The sequence below is a fragment of the Hemitrygon akajei genome, chromosome 2, assembly GCF_048418815.1.
Source record: "Hemitrygon akajei chromosome 2, sHemAka1.3, whole genome shotgun sequence".
Taxonomy (NCBI): domain Eukaryota; kingdom Metazoa; phylum Chordata; class Chondrichthyes; order Myliobatiformes; family Dasyatidae; genus Hemitrygon; species Hemitrygon akajei.
In genome coordinates, this window is record NC_133125.1 from 176,725,397 (window position 1) to 176,739,221 (window position 13,825).

Below are 13,825 nucleotides of genomic sequence, written 5' to 3' on the forward strand. Positions count from 1 at the left end.
TCTGCAAATGGATTCTCAACTTTTTAACCGGAAGAACACAATCTTTGTCAATTGGAAATAACATCTCAACCTCACTGAAAATCAACACTGGCACATCTCAAGGATGTGTGCTTAGCCTACTAACCTACTTCCAATACACCCATGTCTGTGTGACTAGGCTCAAATGCCATCTATAAATTCGCTGATGCTACAACTGTGTTGGCAGAATTTTAATTAGTGATGAGAGAGTGTACAGGAGCGGGATATATCAGCTAGCTGAGTGGTGTCTCAGCAACAACCTTACACTCAGTGTCAGTAAGGCCAAAGAACGGATTGTGAACTACAGGGAGGGTAAGATGAGGAAACACACACCAGTCCTCATAGAGGGATCAGAAGTGGAAAGAGTGAGCAATTTCTTTTTTTGATCAAAGTATTTTTATTAACAAAGAAAAAATAGAAGAATGTATGTTATAATACAACCAACCAATTTATACTTGTTAGAAAAAGAACCCACCCCACCCCTCAATTAACAAGAACAAATGGAACCAGTCGGCCCAGTCAAAAATAGATGCAAAGGCCTGGGGGTACATATAAAGATAGAGCGAGCACCTTACACATTCAAATAACTTTTTCTGCATCCATATTTCTGACAAAACTTAAAAAAGGGTTGCCAAGTGGTGTTCAATCTTGCAGACTGCCCCCTGAGCGAACAGCGGATCTTCTCAAATTTTATAAAGTACATGATATACTTGATCCAATGTCCATATGTTGGAGGGGAAGAGTCTTTCCATTTGCACAAGATGAGCCTTCTGGCAAGAAGTGAACAGAAAGCAATGAGATCGGTTTGGAGTTTGCTGAGGTTCACGTTCTGAGAAGGCACTCCAAATAGTGCTATTGACCAAGATATTGTAACTAATTGTCCAAAAAGTTTTGAAACAGCTTCAAAAATCAAACCCCAGAAATTTACTAATTTTAGACATGACCAAAACATATGGCAGAATGTAGCCAGAAATTGTTTACCTCTGTCACACATTGGGTCAAGATCTTTATTAACCTTAGCCAATCTAACTTTAGACCAATGACAAGATTGCACAATTTTAAACTGAACATGTATAAGAATCTCGGCAGGACAGTCATTTTAATTTTATTAATCCTCCCGCTAAGTGAAAGAGATAAAGAATCCCAACGATCAAATTCCTGTTTAAGATTGGAAAGGAGATGTTGATAGTTGACTTTATAAAGGTTCTTATAATTATGTGTTATCCAGACCCCCAAGTATTTAAATTTCCTATAGTTGATTCCAAAGGGGGTCATGGAAAAATAAATATCCAAACATATGTTCCCAATTGGCATTAGTTCATTCTTTTGAAAGTTAACTCTATAACCAGATATTTGACCGAACTTAGTGAGCAATATTGATAGATTTGGGAGATTTCGAGTTGCATCTGAGATAGACAATCGTCCATGTACAGTGACACTTTATGTTCCAAAGCTCCCCTCTGGATACCTTTGATACTAGCTGATGTTCTCAGGGCTATGGCAAGTGGCTCAATTGCCACAGCAAAAAGGAGAGGAGATAAAGGGCATCCCTGTCTTGTGCCACTCTGCAGTTCAAAGAAGGACGTTATAAAATTATTAGTATGCACTGCTGCCAGTGGGGATGAGTAAAGTACTTTAATCCATGAGATGAATGTAGAAACAAAACCAAATTTTTGCAGAGTATAGAAAGTTCCATTTCACCTGGTCAAATGCCTTTTCAGCATCAAGTGAGAGAATAATCCCTGGGGTCCTAACTGCAGAGACATCATATAGTATATTTAGAAGACATCTTAGATAAAAAAAAAAGGAATATCAATTTCTTAAAAAACCTGTTTGATCGGGTGAGATAATTAATAGTAGAAACTTGTCCATTCGGTGTGCCAGAACTTAAACAAGGATTTTGGTATCCATATTTAAAAGGGAGATTGGTCAGTATGAACTACATTCAAGAGAGTCTTCGCCCTTTTTCAAAATTAATGAAATAACCGCTTAATGCATTGTGGGAGGAAGGGAGTGGGATAAAAAGATTCTTCAAAAACAGATAATAGTAATGGAGAAAGTTGAGTAGAAAACTTTTTTTAAAATTCAGAAGGATATCCATCTGGGCCTGGAGATTTCCACTCTGCATACTCCTAATTGCTGAGCTTATCTCCAGAGTCATGATTGCCTTCTCCAGATCAGCAGCTACATGCGGATCTGTATATGGGATGCTTAGCTTTTTAAAGAAGTCATTCAGATCTGATGGGGTGGTGGATGAATCTAAGGAGTACAATGATTGGTAAAAGCTATGGAAGCATGAGTTAATTTCTGCATTATCTGTTTGTTTTACACCCTGTACATCCCGTCTCTCAGATATACCGTGGCTAGCCATTTTTTGACTCAGTTGATGGGCTAGCAGCCTCCCTGCTTTTTTTCCATGTTCATAAATCTCACATTGCAACTTGGAGATATTCAGGTTCTTGAGTTGTTAATAGATTGTATTCACTCTGAAGTAATAAACGCTGTTTGAGCAAAGCCGATGAGGGCGCTTGGCTATGCAAGAGGTCTAATTCAAGTATCTGATCTGTCAGTTGTTTAATACGTTCAGTCTTTATTTTTCTCCGATGTGCGCAGAATGAGATTATTTGGCCTCTTAAATAGCATGGGTTTGTGAAAGGAAAATCATGTCTGACGAATCTTATAGAATTTTTTGAGGATGTAACTAGTAGAGTGGATAGGGGAGAGCCAGTGGATTTGGTATATTTGGATTTTCAAAAGGCTTTTGACAAGGTCCCACACAGGAGATTAGTGTGCAAACTTAAAGCACACGGTATTGGGGGTATGGTATTGATGTGGATAGAGAATTGGTTGGCAGACAGGAAGCAAAGAGTGGGAGTAAACGGGACCTTTTCAGATTGGCAGGAGGTGACTAGTGGGATACCGCAAGGCTCAGTGCTGGGACCCCAGTTGTTTACAACATATATTAATGATTTAGACGAGGGAATTAAATGCAGCATCTCCAAGTTTGCAGATGACATGAAGCTGGGCGGTGGTGTTAGCTGTGAGGAGGATGCTAAGAGGATGCAGGGTGACTTGGATAGGTTAGGTGAGTGGGCAAATTCATGCCAGATGCAATTTATTGTGGATAAATGTGAGGTTATCCACTTTGGTTGCAAGAACAGGAAAACAGATTATTATCTGAATGGTGGCCGATTAGGAAAAGGGGAGGTGCAATGAGACCTGGGTGTCATTGTACACCAGTCATTGAAGGTGGGCATGCAGGTACAGCAGGCGGTGAAAAAGGCAAATGGTATGTTGGCATTCATAGCAAAAGGATTCGAGTAGAGGAGCAGGGAGGTTCTACTGCAGTTGAACAAGGCCTTGGTGAGACCGCACCTAGAGTATTGTGTGCTGTTTTGTTCCCCTAATCTGAGGAAAGACATTCTTGCCATAGAGGGAGTACAAAGAAGGTTCACCAGATTGATTCTTGGGATGGCAGGACTTTCATATGAAGAAAGACTGGATCGACTAGGCTTATACTCGCTGGAATTTAGAAGATTGAGGGGGGATCTTATTGAAATGTATAAAGTTCTAAAGGGATTGGAAAGGCTAGATGCAGGAAGATTGTTTCCGATGTTGGGGAAGTCCAGAACGAGGGGTCACAGTTTGAGGATAAAGGGGAAGCCTTTTAAGACCGAGATGAGGAAAAACTTCTTCACACAGAGAGTGGTGAATCTGTGGAATTTTCTGCCACAGGAAACAGTTGAGGCCGGTTCATTGGCTATATTTAAGAGGAAGTTCGATATGGCCCTTGTGGCTAAAGGGATCAGGGGGTATGGAGAGAAAGCAGGTACAGGGTTCTGAGTTGGATGATCAGCCATGATCATACTGAATGGCGGTGCAGGCTCGAAGGGCCGAATGGCCTACTCCTGCACCTATTTTCTATGTTTCGATGCCTTTAGCAGCTTCCACACAATTGATGGAGACATCCCTGGTGTTTGATTAATTCTCAGAAAAGATTCTATTTCGGAATAAATATACTTTAGAAAACATTCATCTGAAAGGAGAGTAGGATTTAACCTCCAAGGATGGTAACTTGGTTTTGTAGTAGGCAGACATAATATTAAAGTCAGCGGACTATGATCAGATATAACTACGGCTTCATAATCACACTCTGTTACAGAAGAGAGGAGGCTGATGTCCATTAAAACATAATCTAAACCCAAATAGGAACCACGAACTGGGGAGGAAAGAAAAGTAACTCTGAGAGGTAGGATTACGAAACCGCCATACATCAGCCACTCCGTATGTTTTAAGAAAATGTCTGATGGACTGTGCTGACCTAGAGACAGGGACAATCCTCGTTGCACTGCAGTTCAAAATTGGAGAGAGGACACAATTAAAATCGCCTCCGAGAATGAGCTTATGTGTGACCACGTTTGGCAACTTGGAGAAAAAATCATTAAAAAACATATGGTCATCCGAATTCAGTGCATAAACATTGGCAAGAATAACGGGCAGCCCATATAGATGCTCAGTTACAATTAAAAACCTTCCAGCTGGATCAGAATCAACACTCGTATTTTTACTAATTATTATAGCTGCTCCTCTGGCCTTTGAATTAAAATTAGAGTGAAATACTTGACCAACCCATCCCCCTCTTAGGCGACAATGATCAAAGATACACAAGTAGGTCCCCTGTAGGAATGACATATTAGTCTTAAGGTCTTTCAGATGAGTAAATACCTTTTTACGTTTTACAGGGTAATTAAGAGATTTAACATTCCAACTGACTAATTTAACAGAGCAACCGTTTGTCTGAGATGAAATAATATTATTAAACATATGGAACTGAAGCAGGTAGAATATCACATAGGTATCTCCCAATATACAGAGATAGAAACAATAGGCCTATGTATGAAACAAAAAGAAATAGTCTGGCAATTTTCCTACCCTCATCACCTGTACAAACACAGTGAACCCAAAACCCTTCCTTACCATATCCACACATTAAGTGTTTACTTGGGTGCCTTCTGAGCTAAATCAGGTTGAGTCCCTGTCCAAACCACCCTAAATTAAGAAGTAAAATAAAAGAATAATACTAGAAATTCCCCCAACTTATAAGTATCAACATTGTTTGGGATTTTAGCATAGTATTTATATACTTACAGCTGGTATTATGAATTTGATAATTAACGAGAGATGAATCCAATTTGGCTTAAGCATATTGAAGGATTCAAAATTAAATCTAATCTTGAAAGATTCCCCAAAAAACAGCTTTAACATCTCAACAACAGTGACCACAGAGAAAGCATATATCCACGACAAAAAACTAGGATAATCTTAATACTTTTACTGGGCATTGCAGGGAACTATCGATTCTGCAACTTTTATGAATAGCCCATCAGAGTCCCACATGTGAGAAATGCATTACTGGTCCGTGATCATGTTCTATGTTTTGCTGCTGTGACGATATGTTCTGTTACATAGGCCATGGCTTTCTCTGGATCCAGAAACTGTTTCTCCATCCTTTAAGCACCTGTGACAGTAATTTAGAAAGGGATTCTGAGGAACTTGACCCAGGCCCCTTAGCAACCTCCAAATTACGGATATTGCACCTTCGCATACTTCTCTTCATGTCTTCACATTTATCTCTTAAGTCCTTCAGCTCCAAATTCAGGGTGTTTATGATGGTTTGAAGCGATACCATTTCATCTGACCACGATGACATACCATCTTCTACGTCTTTAACATTAGCCCTTACTTGGTCAGTCTCAACTTGGGTCCATGCCGTGTTGTTTGCTGACTCTGTTCTTACTACCTGCAACTTGCTTTTCATGTAGATGAGCAATTTCAAGTGCTGGATGTCAATATCTCTCAGGATCTAAACTGAACCCAACGTATCGACACAGCGACAAAGAAGCTACTGGTTATATTTCATTAGGCGTTTGAGGAGATTTGGTACGTCACCAGAAACACTTGTAAGTTTTCACAGATGTACCGTGGAGAGCGTTCTATCTGGCCGCATCACCATCTGATATTCGTGGGGGCTACTGCACAGGATCGAAGTAAGCTACAGAGTTGTAAACTTAGTCAGCTCCATCATGGCACTAGCCTCCACAGTATCCTGGACATCTTCAAAGAGCGATGCCTTAAAACACGGTTTCCATCGTACTTTGTTATAATTGCTACCATCAGGAAGGAGGTACAGAAGCATGAAGGCATGTACCCAGTGACAGAGGAACAGCTTCTTCCCTTCTTCCGTCTGATTTCTGAATGGACATTGAACCCATGAACACCACCACACTACTTTTCTATTTTTATTTTTGCACTACTTATTTAATGTAACTATTTAATATACAGTATATTAATTACTGTAATTCACAGTTCTTTCTATCATGATGTATTACATTGTACTGCTGCAGTAAAGTTAACAAATTGACATATGCTGGTCGTTAACCTTATTCTGCTTCTGATTTTGATTGTACGATGAACCGTCAGACCTCTGGTGGAGCTGGATTTGATAATGCTGGGTTAAATGAGTTTTTCATCAGGGATGTGGGGAATTGGACCTGAGGGAGCTGAGATACTGGGTGAACCATGCAGAGTGACTGAGGAAGCAGTTTGTTTGGGTCAGGAGATTCATTGATGTTGCAGAAGGTGCGATTCAGCAGCTGAGTAACCCCTGAAGTAGGTTACATATTTGGGAATTGGAAATACAGTGGGAAGGAATGTGAGAGGGAATCTGTTCCAGGAGTGGGTTTTAATAGAGAGGCAAGATGTTTGGGAGGAAAACAGTGGGCTACATCACAACTTTGTTGAGAGTAATTAAAGATGAACACTAAGTGGTGTTCCCAAGAGCAACAGCCTGGATGAATTGAAGAAAGACAACTAGTGAAGGTGAGGTATCCCTTGGATCTGGTGATGAACTTCCTGGGCAGCCTCTACCTTCATGTACCATTAAATGCCCAATCTTTCATGCACACCTGCCTGTTCCCATATTGTCACGTTTTCACCTTGGATTAGAGCATCACCTCTCACCACCGACACCTTTGAGCATTGAGGTGCCGTAATGTTCCAATATTCACCATGGGGACAGGGTTCCCAGTCAAACAGTGTAACTCCATTGCTGAAGCTGGGACTGGTTATTATCACCACTGGCAAGACCATGTCAATTGCAGCACTGGATCACTGGGATAATACGACTGAGCTTATTTACAGTGGGGTCTTGTCTCATTGGCTCAGTGTGTACACAGAGAGACTGCAGTCTTCCTGCCATTTCCATCTTCACGGCCTGAGGATAATGGATACCCAGGTTTTACAATATATTTCCAGAACTAACGACAAGGTCTTTAGTCTCTCCGGGGATCTGCACACACTGACAGTGGAGTGAATTCTCTGCACCTCCCTCACTGCATTGTTCTGGCACCTGGTCCTTTTCCAACCTGGTGGGATTGTCTCATGTTTTGAGATTGCCTCACGTCTTAATAAGCTGGTAAGGAAGGCGGGCTCTGTCGTGGGCAAAGTACTGGAGAGTTTAACATCGGTAGCAGAGCGAAGGGCGCTGAGTAGGCTACGGTCAATTATGGAAAACCCTGAACATCCTCTACATAGCACCATCCAGAGACAGAGAAGCAGTTTCAGCGACAGGTTACTATCGATGCAATGCTCCTCAGACAGGATGAAGAGGTCAATACTCCCCAATGCCATTAGGCTTTACAATTCTACCGCTAGGACTTAAGAACTTTTTAAAAGCTATTATTAATGCTTTTTGAGATAGTGATTTAGATACATATCAGATTTAGTTTTACTGAGTTAAGTATTGTATGTAATTAGTTTTGCTACAACAAGTGTATGGGACATTGGAAAAAAGTTGAATTTCCCCATGGGGATGAATAAAGTGTCTATCTATCTATCTATCTATCTATGTTTAGGACGTTCATTATCACAGCCGACCTGACCAATCCCAGTCCATGTCTGTTATCTGGAACACTTGTCCACTGAAACATATGTAGAACTGTTTGTGTTGATCAGTTTTGAAACAGTTTGAAACAGTTCTAATGTTGTTGTTCATTTCTCCCTGTGGACTCTAGAAGACAAGCAGTGGTGGTGGTGCCTGAATATTTGTAACATTGTGGCTCTTGTCTTCATCCTCATTGCCTTCATTTGCTGGATTGTGTCTAAAGGTACGTGCACAAATATTCATAAATTACATTAAAATGGTCGCTGTGGTAATATGGCCTACAAACAGAAAAGTCTCGAGAAAGTGGTGGACTCAGCCCAGCCCATTACAGACAAATCCCTCACCACCATTGAGCACATCTTAGAGCGCTGCCACAAGAAAGCAGCATCAATCCCAAGAGCCCCCACCATTTCACTGCTGCCATCGGGTAGGAGGTGCAGGAGCGTTAGGTCCCATGCCACCAGCTTCAGGAACAGTTGTTACCCCTCAACCATCAGGCTCCTGAACCACCATGGATAACTTCACTCACCTCAGTACCAAATGGATGCCACAAACTAAGGACTCACTTTCAAGGACTCTACAAATCAAAGCTTAATTTAGTTGCATAGTTTCTCTTCTTTTGAATTAGCTGTTTGTCTGTCTTTGTACATAGAAACATAAAAGACATAGAAGCAGAGAAAACCTACAGCACAATACAAGCCCTTTGGCCCACAAAGCTGTGCCGAACATGTCCTTACCTTAGAAATTACCTAGGGTTACCCATACCCCTCTATTTTTCTAATATCCATGTACCTATCCAGGAGTCTCTTAAAAGACCCTATCGTATTTGCCTTCACCACTGCCGAAGGCAGCCCATTCCACACACTCACCAGTCTCTGCGTAAAAAACATACCCCTGACATCTCCTCTGTACCTACTTCCAAGCACCTTAAAACTGTGCCCTCTCACTAGCCATTTCAGCCCTGGGAAAAAGCCTCTGACTATCCACACGATCAATGCCTCTCATCATCTTGTACACCTCCATCAGGTCACCTCTCATTCTCCATCGCTCCAAGTAAAAAAAGCGAGTTCTCTCAACCTATTCTCATAAGGCATTCTCCCCAATCCAGGCAACATCCTTGTAAATCTCCTCTGCACACTTTCTATGGTTTCTACATCCTTCCTGCAGTGAGGCGACCAGAACTGAGCCCAGTACTCCACGAGAGGTCTGACCAGGTCCTACATGCCTCTCGGCTCCTAAACTCAATCCCATGATTGATGAAGGCCCATGCACCGTATGCCTTCTTACCACAGAGTCAACCTGCGCAGCTGATTTGAGCGTCTTATGGACTCGGACCCCAAGATCCCTCTGATCCTCCACACTGCCAAAAGTCTTACCATTAATACTATATTCTGCCATCATATTTCACCTACCAAAAGAAACCAACTCACACTTATCTGTCTTGAACTCCATCAGCCACTTCTCAGCCCTGTTTTGTATCCTATCAGTGTCTTACTGTAACCTTTGACAACCCACCACACTATCCACAACACCCCCAACCTTTGTGTCATTAGCAAACTTACTAAACTATCCCTCCACTTCCACATCCAGGTCATTTATAAAAATCACAAAGAGAAGGGGTCCCAGAACAGATCCCTGAGGCACACCACTGGTCACCAACCTCCATGCAGAATATGACCCGTCTACAACCACTCTTTTCCTTCTATGGGCAAGCCAATTCTGGATCCACAAAGCAATGACCCTTGGATACCATTACTTTCTCAATAAGCCTTGCATGGGGTAGATAATGAAATGTCTTGCTGAAATCCATGTATAGTACATCTACTGCTCTACCTTCATCAATGTGTTTAGTCACCTACTCAAAATATTCAATCAGGCTCATAAGGCATGACCTGCCTTTGACAAAGCCATGCTGACAATTCCTAATCACATTATGCCTCTCCAAATGTTCATAAATCTCAGGATCTTCTCCATCAAGTTATCAACCACTGAAGTAAGACTCACTGGTCTATAACTTCCTGGGCTATCTCTACGCAAACCTCCAATTGGGGCACAACTGCGCAGATGCGTGGACATCAGCTAGTGAGAACAGCAACAAGAGATTAAAAGGAGATGGTTATTTCTTTATTTGTTTGATCAGGACATGACTGCGCAAGTGCCTGGATTTCAGCCAGTGAAAACAGCGAGAAGAGTTTAAAAAGAAGACAGCTTTATAGAGCAGGTGACAGAGTAGGAGACAAAATAGGAAGGCTTTGACTCAACAAGGCTTCAGTGATAAAGGGTCGAGGCCAGGTAGGCTAACTATGTAGAATGCAGACAGGAAGTATGTGTGTAAAGCTAGTGTTCTGTGCTCAGGGTCAGATGTGGAAAGTCTGGGAGACTCGCAGCCTACCAGAGGGCCACACCTGTGACAGGTGTGTCGAGCTCCAGCTCCTTAGAGATCAGGTTAGGGAATTAGAGAAGCAGCTCGGTGACCTTTGTCTAGTCAGGGAGAGTGAGCAGGTGAAAGAGAGAAGCTATAGGCAGGTAGTCACACTGGGGCCTCAGGAGACAGATAACGGGTAACAGTCAGGAGAGGGAATGGCAAATGGCGTATACTAGAGAGTACCCCAGGGCTGCCCACATAACCATAAGTACTCCTGTTTGAGTACTGATGGGGAAGACAGCCTACCTGGGAGCAGCAACAGTGGCTGCCCCTCTGTCCCAGAGTCTGGTCCTGTGGCTCAGAAGGGCAGGGATTGGAAGAAGACAGCAGCAATGGCGGACTCCATAGTTAGGGGTCAGACAGGTGATTCTGTGAATACAGGAAAGAAACACGGATGGTAGTTTGCCTCCCAGGTGCCAGGATCCATGATGTTTCTAAACACGTCCACAATATCCTGAAGTACGAAGGAGATCAGCCAGAGATCATGGTACATACGTATTGGTAACAATGACATAGGTAGGAAAAAGGAGGAGATCCTGAAAACAGATTTCAGGGAGTTAGGAAGGAAATTGAGAAGCAGAACCACAAAGGTAGGAATCTCGGGGTTACTACCTGTGCCACATGACAATAAGTACAGGAATAGAGTGAGGTGGAGGATAAATGCATGGCTGAAGGATTGGAACAGAGGGCAGGTGAGACCAGTTCAAAAAGGACGGGTTGCACTTGAATCCCAAGGGGACCAATATCCTGGCAGGCAGGTTTGCAAAGGCTATTGGGGAGAGTTTAAACTAGAATTGCTGTGGGGTGGGAAATGAACTGAAGTGACGAAGGAAGAGGCCGTTGGCTCACAAATAGAGAAAGCTTGGAGACAGTGCAAAAGGGAGGATAGGCAGATGATAGAGAAGGGATGCGCTCAGACTGATGGTTTCAGATGTGTCTATTTTAATGCAAGGAGTATTATGAACATAGCGGATGAGCTTAGAGCGTGTATCAGTACTTGGAGCTATGATGTTTTGGCCATTACAGACACTTGGATGGCTCAGAGGCTGGAATGGGTTCTTTGAGTGCCAGGCTTTAGATGTTTCAGAAAAGACAGGGAGGGAGGCAAAAGAGGTGAGGATGTGGCACTGTTGATCAGAGAAAATGTCACTGCTGCAGAAGAGGAGTAAGTTAATAGACAATAGGTGCAGGAGTAGGCCATTCGGCCCTTTGTGCCAGCACCGCCATTCAATGTTATCATAGCTGATCAATCACAATCGATACCCCGTTCCTACCTTCTCCCCATATTCCTTGACTCCGCTATCTTTAAGAGCTCTATCTAACTCTTTCTTGAAAACATCCAGAGAATTGGCCTCCACTGGCTTCTGAGGCAGAGCATTGAATAGATCCACAACTGTCAGGGTGAAATAGTTTTTCCTGAACTCTGTTCTAAATGGCCTGTCCCTTTTTCTTAAACTGTGGCCTCTGTCTCTGGACTCCTCCAACATCAGGAACATGTTTCCAGCCTCAAGCATGTCCAATCCCTTAATAATCTTAAATGTTTCAATCAGATCCCCTCTCATCCTTCTAAATTCCAGTGTATACAAGCCCAGTCACTCCAATCTTTCAACATATGACAGTCCCGTCATCCCGGGAATCAATCTCATGAACCTAAGCTGCACTCCCTCAATAGCAAGAATGTCCTTCCTCAAATTTGGAGACCAAAACTGAACACAGTACTCCAGGTGTGGTCTCACCAGGGCCCTGTACAAATTCAGAAGGACATTTTTGCTCCTATACTCAACTCCCCTTGTTATGAAGGCCAACATGTCATTAGCTTTCTTCACTGCCTGCTGTACCTGCATGCTTACTTTCAGTGACTGATGAACAAAGACACCTAGATCTCGTTGAACTTCCCCTTTTCCTAACTTAACACCATTCAGATAGTAATCTGCTTTCCTGTTCTTGCCACCAAAGTGAATAACCTCACATTTATCCACATTAAACTGCATCTGCCATGCATCTGCCCACTCATCCAAACTGTCCAAGTCATCCTGCATTCTCCTAACATCCTCCTGACATTTCACACTGCCACCCAGCTTTGTGTCAACTGCAAATTTGCTAATGTTACTTTTAATTCCTTCATTTAAACCATTAATGTATATTGTAAATAGCTGTGGTCCCAGCATCGAACCTTGCGGTACCCCACTAGTCACTGGCTGCCATTCTGAAAAGGACCCGTTAATCCCTACTCTTTGTTTCCTGTCTGCCAACCAATTTTCTATCTACGTTAGTACCTTACCCCCAATACCATGTGCTCTAATTTTGCCACTAATCTCCTATGTGGGACCTTATCAAAGGCTTTCTGAAAGTCCAGGTACACTACATCCACTGGCTCTCCCTTGTCCATTTTCATAGTTACATCCTCAAAAAATTCCAGAAGATTAGTCAAGCATGATTTCCCCTTCGTAAATCCATGCTGTCTCGGATCGATCCTGTTACTGCTAACCAAATGTGCCACTATTTCATCTTTTTATAATTGACTCCAGCATCTTCCCCACCACTGATGTCAGGCTAACTGGTCTATAATTCGCTGTTTTCGCTCTCCCTCCTGTCTTAAAAAGTGGGATAACATTAGCTACCCTCCAATCCTCAGGAACTGATCCTGAATCTATAGACCATTGGAAAATGATTACCAATGCTTCCACTATTTCTAGAGCCACCTCCTTAAGTACCCTGGGATGCAGACCATCAGGCCTTGGCGATTTATCAGCCTTCAGTCCCATCAGTCTACCCAACACCATGTTCTGCCTAATGTGAATTTCCTTCAGTTCCTCTGTTACCCTAGGTCCTCTGGTCACTTTTCCATCTGGGAGATTGTCTGTGTCTTCCCTAGTGAAGACAGATCCAAAGTACCTGTTCAATTTGTCTGCCATTTCCTTGTTCCCCATAATAAATTCGCACGTTTCTGCCTTCAATGGCCCAATTTTGGTCTTAACTAATTTTTTCTTCTTCACATACCTAAAGAAGCTTTTACTATCCTCCTTTATATTTTTGGCTAGCTTACCTTCGTACCTCATATTGCCTTTTTAGTTACCTTCTGTTGCTCCTTAAAAGTTTCCCAATCCTCTGGCTTCCCGCTCATCTATGCTATGTTATACTTCTCTTTTATATTTATACTGTCCTTGACTTGTATAAAGTCAACTTAAACATTTAATTTAAATTTAGTGGATTTAAACTAGATATGGGGGGGAGGGGAACCAGAGTGTAGGAACAGATGTATGGGAGAAGGAAGAAAAAGAAGACAGGAAAGTTCTCTGTACTGTTAGAGATAAACAGAGAGGAAGAGGTGGAGAATTTCTTAAATGCATTCATTTTAATGCTAGGAGCATTGTAAGAAAGGTGGATGAGATTAGAGCATGGATTGATACCTAGAAATGTGATGTTGTAGCTTTTAGTGA